This window comes from Dendrobates tinctorius, unplaced genomic scaffold (assembly GCF_039654945.1).
Source record: "Dendrobates tinctorius isolate UK_male_01 unplaced genomic scaffold, ASM3965494v1 ptg000128l, whole genome shotgun sequence".
Classification (NCBI taxonomy): Eukaryota; Metazoa; Chordata; class Amphibia; order Anura; family Dendrobatidae; genus Dendrobates; species Dendrobates tinctorius.
The window spans coordinates 13,819,614-13,837,198 of record NW_027361796.1 but is presented as its reverse complement, the minus strand read 5'-3'; the positions used below and the strand labels follow the sequence as shown (position 1 = coordinate 13,837,198).

The 17,585-nt window shown below is 47.9% G+C and overlaps 1 protein-coding gene across 10 annotated transcripts in view; it reads right to left on the bottom strand.

Annotated features, from left to right (window-relative positions):
• The window catches only part of LOC141047561 (beta-1,4-galactosyltransferase galt-1-like), a 149,745-nt gene that overhangs the window by 62,770 nt on the left and 69,390 nt on the right, over positions 1 to 17,585 (bottom strand). The window lies entirely within an intron of this gene.

Sequence of the window (17,585 nt, the reverse complement as noted above, 5' to 3'; positions counted from 1 at the left end):
TCTTCCACACCTTGGGTTATGTTCACATGTAGCGTTTTTATTGCGTTTTTGAACTTTAGCATTGCTTTCAGGCAAGACAATTTCATTCACTGGGAAATGTAATTTTAACATTTTACAACCTTATCTGGCCATGTGGTGTGTGACACAAGTGTGAGCAGGGCTGGGAAGCAGTGACAGACAGAAGGCAGAGCAAGGGTTAACAATTATTACTGCTTTAATTGAACAGGGGGTTAATTTCTCGCAGGGAGATGAAGGGTTAAACAAGGGAATAAACAGTCCAATTGCAAAGGATATGTAGAGTTGATGAACAAAGCAACAGCAGTTCTTTTGTACACTTAACGTGTCAGAAGTTCCTCAAACTGCAGATACTACTTGGGGGTTAGTAGTGCCAACAACGGCTGACACGATGCTTGTCCAAGAAGGTTCTGTTGGTATCGGCGGTCCATCTTCTGCCGGCAGTGGTCGGTCTCCGGCAACTTCCGCTAGTCCATGCAGCCAGAACAAACAAGGCCACAGCACTATCAGGGTCCACCATGAGCGAGCAGGTATATACTGGTGAGGTGGGCCACAAACGTCTGTCCAGTACCCAGTTTCCTCTATGCGGCATGTGCGCTGTATTCACGGTCATGAAGCACATGGCACCATGCTCTCTGCCAGTTACCGGACACACTGCACACACTTCTATATGTATATATCTATTCTATCCTGTCAGTGTGATTTTACTGTATGCGGCACATGAATTGCCGGCTTTTCAAAGGACACTGGTGCATAAACATCGGACAGCACTCGCATGGTCCTTGTGGTGTCCGATTTTTTTTCTCGCACCCAAAGGCTTGCATTGGCGAGACTCGGCCAATATATGCGTAAAATCCAGAATGCTGCGATTTTGCACGCACGTAGAATACGCCCTAGAAAAAATTACAGTGATGTGAGCTGCCCCACAGGTTAACACTGGTCCGAGTGCTATGCGATGTTTTCTCGCATAGCACCCGTCCGTATTCTACGGTAGTGTGATGCCGGCCTTACCTGTATACTGACACTATGTACTACGTACAGAGCTCCTGTGTATACTGTCACTGGTGCTCACTGTATTACCTGTACACTATATACAAAGCTCATGTGTATAATGTCACTGGTAATCACTGAATTACCTGTACACAGACACTATACACTGTATACTATGTACAGAACTCCTGTGTATAATGGCACTTGTGGTAATATTAGTATTGTGTTTTTTTAGTAATAATCAGTATTGTAGCTTTTAGTCATTATGTGGTGGTAATATGTGATCTGGTCGTCGTGTGACGGTATTTGCTGCTTGTATGTTGTGTTATTCGGTCACTATGTGGTGATAATGTATTATTGGCCATTTTAAAAAATGTATGTGATACAATTGTGGCGCCACTGAGGCTCGGTCGCCACAGAGGTACTGCACCTTCTCCTAAGGTGTAGTGCCCCACCATCCAGGTAAGGTGGGAACTCCTTTCCACGCTCCAACACTCGCACCCCACGCAACCGGGTAGTTCTGCACAACCACATTGCGGCTCAGTGCTTAGAGTAGCAGAGCACCTCTGGTGGTTTCCTGCTTGGAACACTGGATGTGCTGGGAGGTGGGTGGAGTTGAGATATATAAAAGAGTGGGAAAGTGTAGGATTAGGGGTTCAGTCTGGCAGAGGGTCAGGCGGGTAAGAAGTCACTCTGACAGGAGTCAGGATCCCTGGAAGAACGGATGGAGGAAGGAGTGCTGCAGCTGCCTCAGTGATCTGAGCCAGCTGGCACGGGAAAGGGAAAGAAAGAGAAAGACGTAGAACTGAAACCTAAGCTTCCATAAGAGAGAAAGACTAGTACGGAACGAAGGAGTAAGGATAACAGAGAGGACGTGGGTTGGAAGAGGAACCCTGCCTATAGGTTTTCAGCGCAAGGCCGGGGCTCGGTCCCCGAGGTTGAATGGACACTTATGGTTCTGCAGCAGACAACGGTGGAGTAGTTGGCTGTAAATGCACTACTCCCTTCTAAGACTTGGGGAACAACAGCAACACGGATAGAGAGCTGGGACTTAGGAGAAGAGAGTCCCCAAAGCAGGCTACAGCTGTCTGCCATACGAGTACAATTCTTGGGAACATCTGACAAGAGGAACTCCAGAGTACCACGGTACTGGAGCTCTTCACACTTTAAGGCGCAATAGAGGAGTCGATCAGGAAAGGTACATGTTGGCGGAGTGTTGGAGAGGAGCTTTCCATGTGGCCTGGAGGTTAGCTGAATCTCTGACCCAGAGGACACGGCCCGGAGGCAGGCACCCTTGTGTACCGCAAACTGTGAATAAAGCTTTGGAACTGCAAGCCTCTGTGTCCTCCATTCATTCTTGCGCCAACGCGCTCAGCACCACTACTTCTGGGTACCAGCCTTTAAACTGCCTGCGCCTCTTGACAACCATTACAACTACACTGCCCTGGGACATCAGCCCTGCCTGTGGAGGGCTATACCATCACTGCTGCACCATACCATCTGTCCCAGAGGATCTGCATGCAGCGTCGGCTAAACACCTCCCTTGCCGAGCACCACAGGTTGCGTCACAAACTATTCCATTCCACTTAAACTACATTACATTCCCCCATTACTTGGGCGCCCAGGGCCACGGACCGGGTCACCGCTGCTGTGACACATTTCCCTGACACCGGACCGGTACCGAGTACCCCACAGCCCTGGGAGGGTGACCCAATTTTGGCATCACGAACAGGATGACGAGACCCAATGCCATCGGGTTCTGTGTGCCTGAGATTTGTTGGACTTTGAACTTTTGAAAATGTGTAGGAGACCCAATTTAATGGACTGTGACATGAATCTTAAAATGGCCGCTGGTGCGGAGAAGAAGGGCGTGAAGAGATAGGAGGTCCTAGGAAAAGACCGCGAAGAGTCTTGGGCCTCCCCTGCCTGAATTACTACGTAACAGCGACATGGCCCACCCCCCGAGGGGTTCGTATACTGGCTTGGTATGGAGGCGCTGGAAGAAGACGCCACCCCCGGAAGGAGGGGCAGAAGAAGCCAGTGGCGGGAAAGGGACCGAGGCAGGAGAAAGAACTCCAGAGCGCCATTTTGGAGGGTGAGGGAAGGAGGCCTGTAGAGCGCGCGGAGGTTGAGTTGGATCTCCCCAGCGCCATGGCTGAAGGCTCCAACCCCGTCTCTGAGATGAGCTGCCATCAGCTAAAAGATGACATCGCCCAGCTGACGTGCCATCTGTGACTGAGGCAGGAGGCCTTATGGAGGTTGAGCAGGCCGCACGCCCAGGAGGGGCCTACACCACTGGCGCCTCTGGCCTTGGTACCTGCCCCAATGGTACCTGCCACCACTGCACTGGACTGTCCCCAGGCAGCGCCAGTGTACACCTCCACGCTGTCCATACAGCTGGTCGCGGCCTGCCTGGAGGAGTCACCGGAGACCTTGGGAGCCGAGGCCGTGCTCTTGTCTGGACCTGACGCGGCTGCGCAGGTCCCATCAGAGGCCCCTGCGGACCCGAAGCCATCATCCGTTCCACCACCGCCAGCACACGGACCTGCCATTCCGGTGGATATCCCTGCAGCGGCCCTCCGTCTCAGGCCTGTGCCGGAGCACCGCCAGGAGGTCCCAGGTATGACTGCAGCCCCTGCACCTGGGAAGGCCCTGAGGTGTACTCCCGTAGTAGCAGCAGGACAGGTCATGCTGGACCTTGTCTGGGACCGGAATGCTAGTCACAAGGGGGAGACATCTGAACCCCTAATGGTGGTGCCACGGGCCCCAGTGGGTGAAAGCAGGCCTCGGGAGGAGGAAGAGAAGACTGAGGCCTTTTGTTGAGCTACCATCCGGCAACTGGCAGCTGAGCACCAGGAGAGGGAGCAGCGCCTGCTAGCGGTATTAGGCCCAGACCTGGATGGGAAAGAGAGGGCCCGCGCAGGTCACTATGGTCCCCGGGACTCGGCTGGATGGGGACAGGTCCTCAATGTAAACAAGGAACGGGGGTTGGGATTTATTGCAGACCCCAGAGGATCTCAGACTTGTTCTTCAGTCAGAGGGACGTGGAGTCTCACCTCCGGAGGGGGCACCCAGAGCGCGACCTGCAGCCAGGGGAATATGTTACCTATACCCAGCATGAAGGAATATGCGGCTGTTACGCGTTAAACATCAGGCATATACCAGAAGATCTCCTGTCCACTTACCTGAAGGAAAAAGCATGTGTGCCTTCCCCGGTACCTGTTGCCGCCCCTATTGTACCTCAGGCAGCAATGGACAGAAAGCCATCAACCCACCAGGAGGTGGTAAACCAGAGCATCTCCCCTGGAAGCAGCCTATGCCAAAGGTACAGAAAACAACAGGCTTCACCCCACTAGAGGAAGAATAATTGAGGACTGTAAATGCATTCTTTGCATCTGGTAGCGGTACCCAATCGGCTTCCAGAACCCCAGGAGGGGACCAGCAGTAAAATTCTCGTGACCCAGGAGGGTTTGTTTAGCACCGCTGTGCCTTTTTGTTGCATATCATGGTTTTGTTTTTCCCCAGAGTTGCCCTGTTTTGATTGGCAGCGTTTTCTACACTTGGAACTGAGGAGATCATGAACGCTGTATGATCCAAAACTTTTATTGTAAATAGTTGCACCTCTTTAGGTGCCCTCTCTTGGTTTTACATAAGGACACTTTGCGAAGATGATGTCAAGATTTTACATACGGACACTTTGCAAAGATGATGTCTACCTCAAAGGACACTGCAAGAGATCCCGGCTGGGAGCAGTGTCCAGCACTTACAAGAATAACTGTTGAAAGTTTTAATGCAAAGTATTTTTGATAATGATGTATCTTATGAGAGTATTAGTAACTAGTAAATGGCTTTTAGACAGAGTGAGAAATCTTGATACAGAGAAAAGAGATTTAAAGAATTGAAAATGTGAATAGTGAACCAGGTATTACAGGTGTCACTTGAAAGAGAATAAAAAAATGTACACTAGAAAGAGAAAGGAAACGTGTACTAGAGAAGGAAAGCTGAAGAATACTGAAGCGATAGTGAGTCACAAATAATACCACTTAGAATTGCGTAAAGTATGAAATATTGCACTTTTTGACTTGAAATTTAGATAGTTAATTAAGAATTGTTTGCAACGTTCAAGAAACAATGCTTCCTACATTAGGAAGTTTAGTATAAGAAATGTTTCTGCAGCATTATAAAATTTTGTATGTTCCTGTACTGTCAACTTTGTTGTCTTGCAGCCCGCGGACATGCTGTGTTTAACGGGGGGGTATGTGGCGCCCCGAGGCTCGGTCGCCACAGAGGTACTGCACCTTCTCCTAAGGTGTAGTGCCCCACCATCCAGGTAAGGTGGGAACTCCTTTTCACGCTCCAACACTCGCACCCCACACAACAGGGTAGTTCTGCACAACTACATTGTGGCTCAGTGCTTAGAGAGTAGCAGAGCACCTCTGGTGGTTCCCTGCTTGGAACACTGGATGTGCTGGGAGGTGGGTGGAGTTGAGATATATAAAAGAGTGGGAAAGTGTATGATTAGGGGTTCAGTCTGGCAGAGGGTCAGGTGGGTAAGAAGTCACTCTGACAGGAGTCAGGATCCCTGGAAGAAGGGATGGAGGAAGGAGTGCTGCAGCTGCCTCAGTGATCTGAGCCAGCTGGCACGGGAAAGGGAAAGAAAGAGAAAGACGTAGAACTGCAACCTAAGCTTCCATAAGAGAGAAAGACAAGTACGGAACGAAGGAGTAAGGAGAACAGAGAGGACGTGGGTTGGAAGAGGAACCCTGCCTATAGGTTCTCAGCGCAAGGCCGGGGCCCAGTCCCCGAGGTTGTATGGACACTTATGGTTCTGCAGCAGACACTGGTGGAGTAGTTGGCTGTAAATGCACTACTCCCTTCTAAGATTTGGGGAACAACAGCAACACGGATAGAGAGCCGGGACTTAGGAGTTGAGAGTCGCCGAAGCAGGCTACAGCTGTCTGCCATACGAGTACAGTTCTTGGGAACATCTGACAAGAGGAACTCCAGAGTACCACGGTACTGGAGCTCTTCACACTTAAAGGCGCAATAGAGGAGTCGTTCAGGAAAGGTACATGTTGGCGGAGTGTTGGAGAAGAGCTTTCCATCTGGCCTGGAGGTTAGCTGAGTCTCTGAGCCGGAGGACACGGCCCGGAGGCAGGCACCCTTGTGTACCGCAGACTGTGAGTAAAGCTTTGGAACTGCAAGCCTCTGTCCTCCATTCATTCTTGCGCCAACCCGCTCAGCACCACTACATCTGGGTACCATCCTTTACACTGCCTGCGCCTTTCCACAACCGTTACAACTACACTGCCCTGGGACATCAGCCCTGCCTGTGGAGGGCTATACCATCACTGCTGCACCATACCATCTGTCCCAGAGGATCTGCATGCAGCGTCGGCTAAACACCTCCCTTGCCAAGCACCACAGGTGGCGTCACAAACTATTCCATTCCACTTAAACTACATTACATTCCCCCATTACTTGGGTGCCCAGGGCCACGGACCGGGTCACCGCTGCTGTGACACATTCCCCTGACACTGGCCCGTTACAGAGTACCCCAGAGCCCTGGGAGGGCGGCCCACAATCTCTTAAAGAAAGATAAATAAAATACTCCTAAGAAAGTATTGGATATTTAAGGAATGTTTAATAGTCTCGAGTAGAGTAGGGTCTGACCAAAAGATTCTACCTAGTTGTAGTAGCGGCTTAAAAATTCTTTTGGCTAAAACAAAAACAGGGACTGTGGAAGGTTTGAGGGATGGAGGTTGAATCTGGGAAGAATCTCAAAGGGGTCAGAAATTTTTGACAGCATGGGGCAATTAAATTCCTGGTGGCAGCCCTGGTGTTCAGTGTGCAAAACACTCAATGATTACATTGCTTCACACAACTAAATAACCCAAGAATCTCTTATATATGCTAAATAAGATTGTGACAATAGGTCTCCTCCTACCAAAAGAATGTGATAAAGGATGCCATAATATGCTAATTCATGCTGTGGGAAGGAAATCCCAAAATCCATTACAGAGGTGAGACTGGCTGTCGCAGGAGAAAATCATACATCTGTAGTCAACTGAGGTCTACACAAGTCCTCAGCACAGCTCAGGAACCAACTTAACCAGTGGAAGCTTACTTGAGTGGACATTGGTAAGTATCATATCATACGAAATTGATATGTGTTATAATTATTGTGTGTAGCAGGGCATTGCTCATTGATAATGCCTGTTTTATGTTTATATCGCCATACAAGTCTCATGTTACCCCCTAAGGCATTGTTCAGATAACTGTGTAACATGTATGTTTGTTTGTTTTTTCATGGACACAACATGTACTCATTATAGTCAATAGGGCTATTCACATGTATTTGTTTTTTCACAAACTGTTGAGTCCATACAAAACTCATGGAGATTTGTGCATTTTTATTTTTGTTATCATGGACAAAAAGTGCCTGTATAATTCTGTGGGTCCGTGAAAATATGCACAGTACACAAATGGCATCAGTGTCCCTGTTCTGTGCTGTCTGTATATAACATTGCAGAGGATAGGAGAAGCTTTGTCATTTATTTCTCCATCCATGAAAAATACTGATGACACATTGACCAAATAATAAACTTTTAGTACATTCACTATATTATTTTTCTTAGGCTACAATCAAATGTTCAGTGTTTGGTTAGTATTTGTAAGCCAAAACTAGGAGTGGGTCAAAAATGAAGTGGCGCACGTTTGTTATACTTTTTCTCTGATCCACGCCTGATTTTGTCTTACCCATACTGACCAAATACTGAAAGCATGAATATGCCCTAATAAAAACAAGTCATCACCACTTCTGCATTTTTTACCCACTCCTTGTTTTGGCTTACAGATACTGATGTGAAATACTGAACTTGTGGAAGTGGCCTACAAGGGTGTAAAATTCTTGTGAAATTAGTGCAGCTGCTCCTCATCTGAGGGTGGACTGCAAAAGTGACTACCAAAACAGAGCATGAAATGGTTGTCTATTCTGTGTCCTTCATTTAAAGGCAGTCTGTCACCCCATTTTAGACCTATCAGCTGCCGGCACCCCCAGCAGGGGCTTATCTACAGCATTCTGTAATGCTGTAGATAAGCCCTCGATGTAACCTGAATGACTAAGTATGGAATGGACAAGGCAACTGTTAGGTGGATTCATAACTGGCTTAGTGATCGGACCCAAAGAGTGGTCGTAAATGGCTGCACATCCAGTTGGAAGAATGTCTCAAGTGGGGTACCACAGGGCTCTGTCCTGGGCCCTGTATTGTTCAACATCTTTATCAACGATTTAGATGAAGGAATTGAGGGTAAACTGATTAAATTTGCTGATGACACAAAGCTAGGAGGGATAGCTAATACTAGAGAGGAGAGAGAGAGGATTCAAAAAGATTTAAATAAACTGGAGAAGTGGGCAGCAACTAACAGAATGGTTTTTAACAGGGAGAAATGCAAAGTACTACATCTGGGCAATAAAAATGAAAAAAGCATATATAGAATGGGAGGAATAGGGCTAAGTGACAGCACATGTGAAAAAGACTTGGGTATACTAATAGATCACAGACTGAATATGAGTCAACAGTGTGATGCAGCAGCAAAAAAGGCAAAAGCAATTCTAGGATGTATTAACAGAAGCATACAGTCTAGATCACGTGAAGTCATTATTTCCCTCTACTCCTCTTTGGTCAGACCTCATCTGGAATATTGTGTCCAGTTTTGGGAACCACATTTTAAAAAAGACATCAACAAACTGGAGCAAGTTCAGAAAAGAGCGACCAGAATGGTGACCGGTCTGCAAACCCTGTCTTATGAGGAAAGGTTGCAGGATTTGGGAATGTTTAGTTTGCAAAAGAGAAGACTGAGAGGAGACTTAATAGCTGTCTACAAATATCTAAAGGGCTGTCACATTGTAGAAGGATCAACTTTATTCTCATTTGCACAAGGAAAGACTAGAAGCAATGGGATGAAACTGAATGGGAAGAGACACAGATTAGATATTACAAAAAACTTTTTGACAGTTAGAGTGATCAATGAGTGGAACAGGCTGCCACGAGAAGTGGTGAGTTCTCCTTCAATGGAAGTCTTCAAACAGAGGCTGGACAGACATCTGACTGGGATGATTTAGCGAATCCTGCTTTGAGCAGGGGGTTGGACCAGATGGCCCAGGAGGTCCCTTCCAACTCTACGATTCTACGATTCTATGATTCTATGATTCTATGATTCTATGAGAAGAAAAACAAATTAGATTATACTTACCGGGGTCTCGTGCGGTGGGTGTCGTGGTCTGGTCCGGAGCCTCCCATCTTTATATGATGCTGTCCTCCTTCTTCTGCCACAGCACCGGCGCAGGCGTACTTTATCTGCCCTGTTGAGGTGCCGAACCTCTCTGACCTTTCCCGGCACCCTGCAGTACTTTACTCTGCCCTCAACAGGGCAGATAAAGTACGCCTGCACCGGAGCCGCGGCAGAAGTAAGAAGGAGGACGGCATCATATGAAGATGAGAGGCGCCTGACCAGACCGCGACACCCATCAGACCGGACCGGACGCCAGGGTGAGTATAATCTAACTTGTTTTTCTTATCTTACAGGTTACATCAGCTTACCTACAGTATTACAGAATGCTGTAGATAAGCCCCTGATGGCGATGCTGGCAGCTGATAGGGTTAAAATGGGGTGACAGACTCCCTTTAAGTATACTTACAATAGATGAAGATGTAGAAAAATTTGGTGAAATATTCAACTACTGTGAACGTATAGGATACCTAGGACTCCTACACAGTTCACAAAAATAACAGAAGGTATATTGCAATGGATAATTTTTAGAAATTTAGAGTCTTCAATGAGTTTTAGTTATTAAAGTATATATAATCCCTACCATAGTAAAGCCTTCTATATCACTAATGTATTTTTTTATCTATTTATTTTTAAAGCTCCATAGATTCCATGGTTCTGTTTTAGTGAGAAATGTTTAAGTCAAAATACAAATAAGTTACAATGAACAATCTAACAATGACAGATTGCTACAGAGGGCGAGATAACCTTGCTCTTGTGACCTTTCAATCTAAAGGGTATGGAGAAGGAGACAGTAGCTTGGGGGGGTTGCAGCAGCTCCAGTGGTAGTAAGGTTATTGCAAGCTGTAGTTTTTCCTGAAGACATGAGTTCCAAATGTGAGGGACAATGGGACATGTTGAGGCACTAAATGCCATTGGATATCCAATGTTCCAGAAAAATCTTGGAAGCGATTTAGGAACATATGAGAGCAGATGAGAGAAGGAGGTAAAGAGAAGACCAGAGATTGTGTGCGAAGATATCAGGAGATTTGTGTGAAGATGTATGAAGAAGATTGATCATTGACCGCCTTGTAAATCATTGTTGGTATGTAGTTTACACTGGATTTTCTGATTATTTCTAAACGAGTGAATGGATTGACAATGGGTGGACATACAGTGGACTTAAACAGATTGGCCTCTTTTGAGGACTTATTTTTTCTTAAATGCATGCAATTTGGGCTAAATTCAATGCATCATTGTTTTTTTCAATTGGGTTTCATTCAAATTTGTGCACAGTTTGCCTTCTATAGTCACTATTACACGGTCTATTAGTGGCTGGAGAATGAGGTATCGGTTTGGACAATTATCTTTATTTTACCTGTGTTGGAGACATTATTTTGTGTCACTTGCTATTATTTAGGTATGACTGGATTTTCTGTTAGTGTGGATTCCTCACACACTGCACAGCTCTCCTGTCTATACAATGGCTGCTGGTGCAGGAGCATGTGACCAGACCTGTTCATCAGTCTCCTTTAATAGAAAAGCAGTTTTCTCATGCCAGGTTTCCAATTGGACAGGTCTGATCACATAATCCTCCACCAGCAGCCATTTTATGGACTGTAGGGCTGTGCAGTCTGTGAGAAAAGCTCCACCAAGAGCAAGAGGATCCTGTCATATAATAGTAAGTGTCACATAATCTTGTCCCCAATAAATCTGTTAAAATAAAAATATGGCCAATCCCGTTAACTCATTCTGTAGCTAGCAAAATACAATATAATCCATTGGCTTTAGGAGGCAAATTGTGCAATTTTTTAATTAAATTGCAAAAATGATTTTTAGCCCCAACTGCATACATATAAGTAAGGAAAACAACATTGAACAACCCATTACCCCCTAAGGTGGTTTGTACGTTAATGGCTGGGCCAATTTTTACAATTTATGAGGTAATAACTTTGGAACACTTCAACGGATCCCAGTGATTCTGAGAATGTGTTTTTTTTTTTCATGACGTATTGTACTTTATGAAAGTGGTAGAATTTCTCCAGTATGACTTGCGTTTATTACTGAAAAAAAAACAGAAATTTGTAAAAAATGTGGAAAATTTAGCAATTTTCCTATTTTGAATTTTCATGCCCATAAATCAGAGATATGTCACACAAAGTTAATAAATACCATTTCTCACATGTCTACATTACATCAACACAATTTTGGAACCAAAATTTTTTATTGTTAGGAAGTTATAAGGGTTAAAAGCTGACCAGCGATTTTTCATTTTTCCAGTAAAATTTACAAAACCATTTTTGATAGAAGATGTCCAAAAGTGACACCATTCTAAAAACTTCACCTCTCAAGGTGCTGAAAACCACATTCAGGCTGTGTGCCCACGATGCGTCGTTTTGTTAAGCGTTTCCGCAGCGTTTGTGCCGGATCAGACACTGCAGAAACGCTTAAAAGATGCATCAAATTATTTAGCATGCATTTTTGGCTTTTTGTGCCAATGCATGCGTTTTTAACCGCTCAGGAATCGCTTAGCGGCTAAAAACGCAGCATGCTCATTAATTTCCGCATTGCTGAGCATTTTTAGCCATCCCCAATGTTCCCAGAAATCGTGTGTCAAAAAACGCGTCAAAAATGCGCGGCTTTTTGACAAAAACTGCGCAAGAAACGCGCGGAAAAAGATGCGCGGTTTCTGGGAAAGGGGATCCTTTTCCTGAGCGTTTAAAAACGCTAGCGTGGGCACATAGCCTTAAGAAGTTTATTAGCCCTTTAGGTGCTTCACAGGAATTTTTTGAAAAAATAAAATAAAAATTAACGTTTAACTTTTTTCACAAAATTGATTTCAGATCCATTTTTTTTTTTTATTTTGACAAGGCTAACAGGAAAAAAAGGAACCCAAAGTTTGTTGTGTAATTTATCCTGAGTATGCCAATACCCCATATGAAGGGAAAAAAAATATTGCTTGGGCACACGGCAGATCTCACTTGTATTAGTGACGGATGGCCTCACGTTTCATCCGTCGTTTGCCAGATCCATCGGAAATTCTCTGTCCGGTGGCAGGACACGACGCACAAAGCAACGTTTTTCGTCTCCGTCGGACAGCGACAGATCCGTCGTAGTATGTCAAATGACGGAATCCGGTGACGGATTGTTCTTTTTTAACTGAGCATGCTCAGTTTACCTATGGTCACTGGTGTCAGCTGATGGGACAACTGATCCCATCATCCGACACCTACTACCACTAATAGCAGTGAGAGTAGGAGCGGTGGATGGAAGTATTCATCTGCCGCTCCTGCGCTGAACATAAGTAAATAATAAAAATAAAAAAAACGGTGTGGGTCTCCCCCTATTTTTGATAACCAGCCAGACGAAACTCACAGCTGGGGGCTACAACCCTCAGCTGTCAGCAAGGCTAGTTATCAAGAATAGAGGGGTTCCCACGCTTTTTTTAAAAACTATTTAAATAAATAATTTAAAAAACTGCATTGGAATCCCCCCATTTTTGACAACCAGCCTTGCTAAAGCAGACAGCTGGGGCTGGTATTTTCAGGCTGGTAAGGGGCCATTGATCTTGGGCCCCCCCAGCCTAAAAATAGCAGCCCGCAGCTGCCCAGAAAAGGCGCATCTATTAGATGCGCCAATTCTGGTGCTTTGCCCGACTCTTCCCACTTGCCCTGTAGCAGTGGCAAGTGGGGTAATAAGGGGTTAATGTCACCTTGCTATTGTAAAGTGACAATAAGCCAGGGTTAGTAATGGAGAGGTGTCAATAAAGGCCCCTTTACATTTAGTGATGACCCGGTCAGGATCGCTGGTGCATCGCTAAATGATCGCTAGTGAGCTGTCACACAGGCAGACCTCACAGCGATGCAGCGCATGATACTCACCTTTCACACACAGCGATCCTGACGTCCTCCCGCCCGCCTCCACGCGTCGCTCGTCGGCGCCAGCAGGAAGCCCAGCAGGAAGCGGCGACGAGAAACGGAGCTGGACATTCTCCCGCGATCAGCGATGGACAGCGGGGGAGCCGGTTGGAGGTAAGTATCACACATGGGGATATCACTATAACGTCACAAAATCGGTGACGTTATAGCGATATCGCTAGCGATATCGCTATGTGTAAAACTCCCTTTAGACACCTATCCATTACTAATCCTAGAGTTATTCAAGGGTTAAATAAACACACACACACACACACACACAATAAGAATAAAGTCTTTTAATGAAATAAATAAACACACAGGTTTTCCATCTTTATTGTTCTAATCCAATTGAAGCCCTCGATCTCCTAAAAGAAATTAAAAAAAAACAACAATATACCCATACCTGTCCGGGGAACAGTAAAGTCCCACGGCGTAATCCATATCTCGGGGGTAAATACTTTGCAACCGGGAGCAGTGATAATGTGACCACCCCAGCTGTAAAGCACTGAGGAATGAGATGCTGGGAGCGGAGGTTCAGTGACTAGTGCTGACGTCTCTGAAGCTCCGCCCCCTCACAGCCTGACCTAGAGTGAACCCTGAAGCGTGGGAAAATCCAAGGGAAGAGGTTACCGCAGGTAATCTATCTAATTCTATCTATCTTTCTATCTCTATTTTAAAAAAACGGATCCGCCGCAAAATGGAAGAAACCGAAGAAAAAAACTGATGAGACGGTTCCGTCTCATCAATTTTTCACAATTTGCAACGGACTTGTCGAGCCGACGGATTGTGCCTGACGTCAAAAACCTGATGTGTGAAAGAGGCCTTAGTAGTTGTACTGGATTAGATATTCTGTTAGCCAACGCAATGGAATATGTAGCAAATAGTCATATAAGGGATTTTGCCACAGGACAGTACCTCTAAGGGTGATGTAGAGAAAGTTCCTCTGTGGAGTAGAAAAATTACTTCCTTCACTGTGATCCACACAGCATGTTTGCAAATACCCGATGCAAGCGCTGTCCCGGGGACAAATTCAGCCGCGGTAGGCCTGTCAGGCTGAGCATTCACGTTCCTGTTCACCGGTGTAGGACCTGCGTGAAATCGGGCAAAACCGTTGGCTAACCGCTTGTCTAATCCAGTGTGGTACTGGCAGGCACGCGGGATGCAGTGACGAGTCGCAAGACGGTTTTGCATTTTTGGTAATAACTTTTTATAGGTTTGGTAAGTACCTATCCTCAGGGGTAGGCTAAGCAACCGAACAAATAACAAAACTTGTCCTCACAGGGACTTCAATACACACAAACACGGAAATATAAGAACATGACTACGTCCGGCAAAAGCCGGTAACTATAGGGCTGCGGTATGGCCGACTATGGGTCCTTAACTATAAAGTGTCAACTTAACCGTCCCTCGGCGTCCTGGGCGATGGTTCCTCGGCGTAGCAGCCGCTGGGCCCAGCCACTGAAGATCTTTCGTAGTCTTCGTGCGTTCCAACAATCTAGTGTAGCAGGGGCACAACAGGCCCCAGGGGAGTTCTTGGATGGATGGGCCACAGCCCCCGGGTCGGGGCTCGCAGCGGCGATGTGGGGAGGTGGTTGGCAAGCCACCTGCACAGCCAGTGTCTGTGACGGGGGTTCCACGGCGAGCAACGGCCCGGCCCTTGCCGCGGACTGGAGAGGGACAGTGGTGGTCGCCGGCAGCACTGAACTAGCCGCGGCCACGGGTGGAAGTGGGGCAGCTGAGGGCGGGAAGGCCACGGGGCGGAGTGCAGCAGCAACGGCCGAGGGTGGCTGCGGGCAGGCCGCAGCCACGGGCAGGAGCGAGGCGGCAGCGGCCATGAGTGACCACGGGCAGGCCGCAGCCACGGAGCAGGGTGAGGTGGCAGCGGCCACTGGTCGACGCGGCGCAGCAGTCCTTGGACGGTCGTCTCAGCGTCGTCCCACTGATGTCCCGGGTGAGTGTCTCTCCTGCCTCTGTTCTCCTTTCTGGCTCTGGGAAGTCGCTTTGGCTTTCAGTTGTTCCCACGGTCTCCTGCTCCTTCTGTCCCATTCTGCTGATTCACTCTGACTCTCAATCCCCGCCCCTTTTATACCAGCTCCTCCCCCAGCCCATCTGTCAGTCTCACTGGTCCGTCCCTGAATTCTGTCCCCCGGAAACAGTTTCCCCCGGAACCCAGGTGACGGTCCCCTTGGTTCCGACCCGGACACTTGGCGGGGACCCTCTCTCAAACACTCCCCCACCCTGTATGCTCGCCAGTCCCCGGGCGAGGGCTTTAGTAGACTCAAGTTAGTCTTTTGAGACGCCAGTTCTTGTCTCCATACGAACTGGTCCTGTTCATAGCGTTCAGGGGGTTTGCCACCTGTGGACCGCTCGGAGCGTCTAAGTTTGGGTGTGGTGGAGCTTTCTGGGGTGGTAGTCGTCGGTTGGTAGATTCTGGTGGGGTGGCTTGGGTCCACTGCGAGGTCGCTACTTGGACGGCCCGCGGATGCGGCCTGGAAGTCCACCTCATCATCTAGGTCCCAAACCGTTGTTGGAGACCTGAGGGGTCGGCTCGGATCGCAGGGGATCAGTCGACGCACACGGACGTAGCATGTTACGGTGTGCAATACGAGTGACAGGCGCGCCGTCTTCTTCAGATTGTATTTCATACACAGGCCCATCGGGGCTTATTCGGCGCAACACTCGATACAGGTTTTCCTCCCAGCGGGGTTCTGACAATCTGGGGGCGTTGATCTAATACGAGTACCCGATCCCCAGTTTGAAAGTCAATAGGTGGCGGTAGCACTCCCCCCTGGTGTTCTAGGTGCTGGAGCTTTGTATGGATGATTCGGTGGAGGGTTTGTAGTCGGTGGTGGTGGCTTCTGACCCAGGAGGATACCCTGGACCACGGCTGAGGTTCCTCCAGGTTCAACTCCACTTCTGTGATTCCTTTGCCTTCCCGTCCAAACAGCAGTGAATAGGGGATATAACCGGTCACCCGCTGGCACTCGGTTGTTGTAAACCCACACCAGCTCAGGGACATATTCAGGCCAGCGGGCCTTTCGGTCGCTCTCCAGGGTACGCAGCATTTGAATTGGTGTCCGATTAAATCGTTCTCAGGCCTCGTTCCCCTGCGGGTGGTATGGTGTAGTCCAAGACTTATCGATACCATAGAGATGATGTAATTCTTCCATGACTCTTCCTAGGAAGCTCCCTGGTCCGAATGTATTCGTTGCGGGCAGCCGTACACTTGGATGAAGTTTTTACAAATCGCATAGGCGGCCGATTCTGCAGTTTGGTCTTGGGTGGGGGTGACCATGGCGAATTTGGTGAAATGATCCACCATAACGAGACAATGTTCGTACCCCTGGTATATGGGACCTGTGGTCAGATAGTCCATCGTGAGGAGCTCGAGGGGAGCTGATGTTACGATTGTCTGTACCGGGGCTCGTTGTGCGGGTGGTTTGGCAAGCTCACATGGGCAGCAGGTTCGGCAAACTTCTTCCACGGCGGCGTTCAAGCGCGGGTGGTAGACTATCTGCTGCAACCATTGCAAAGTCTTTTGAGCACCGAAGTGAACCCCTTTTTCGTGGGCTTCAAGCGCCAGTTGGCCTAGGTGGGCTCCGGGCACGACCACCTGCCACGTTGTAGCAGATGTCATCCGGGACATGGCCTTTCGATATAATAGCCCCTTTTTGATAACCAGTTTATCCCATTGGCGCAACATATCCTGGGTCAAAGTCTGTCTCTGTGTACCAGTGGGCAATTTGCCGGTGGCCACCCATCGGCGCAGGAGTCCAATTTCTCCATCTTCCTGCTGCTGTTGGATCCACCTGTCGCATGGCTGTTCCGGCATCCCCTGGGAGGGTCCTGGATGGAGCGCTCCCTGCGCTCCCTGCATGGCAGCTGTAAGAGCGGTGGTGGTGAGGGCGAATGGCGTTTCTTCTCCTTCCAATTCGTTGTCTCGATTTTTCTCTGGGGTGGTGTGCCGGATCCTGGAGAGGGCATCAGCGTGCACGTTTTCAGCCCCTCTCTTGTAGATGATCTTATAGTTGAACTTAGCCATCCGAGCCACCCACCACTGCTCCAGAGCCCCCAGTTTGGCATTCTCCAAATGGGCTAGCGGGTTGTTGTCAGTCCGCACCACTACCTCGGAGCCCGCCAGATACTCTGCGAACCGCTCATTCATTGCCCACACTACCGCGAGGAGCTCAAGCTTAAAGGAGCTGTAATTGTCAGGGTTGCCTTCGGAGTCATGCAGCGACCGGCTGCCATAGATCACTTTTTCTCGGCCGTCTTGAACCTATGACAACACAGCCCCTAGTCCCTGGAGACTTCCGTCAGTATGCAGTATGAACGGTTGCGAGAAATCTGCACGCCAACACCGGGGCTTCCGAGAGTGCAGCCTTAAGATCT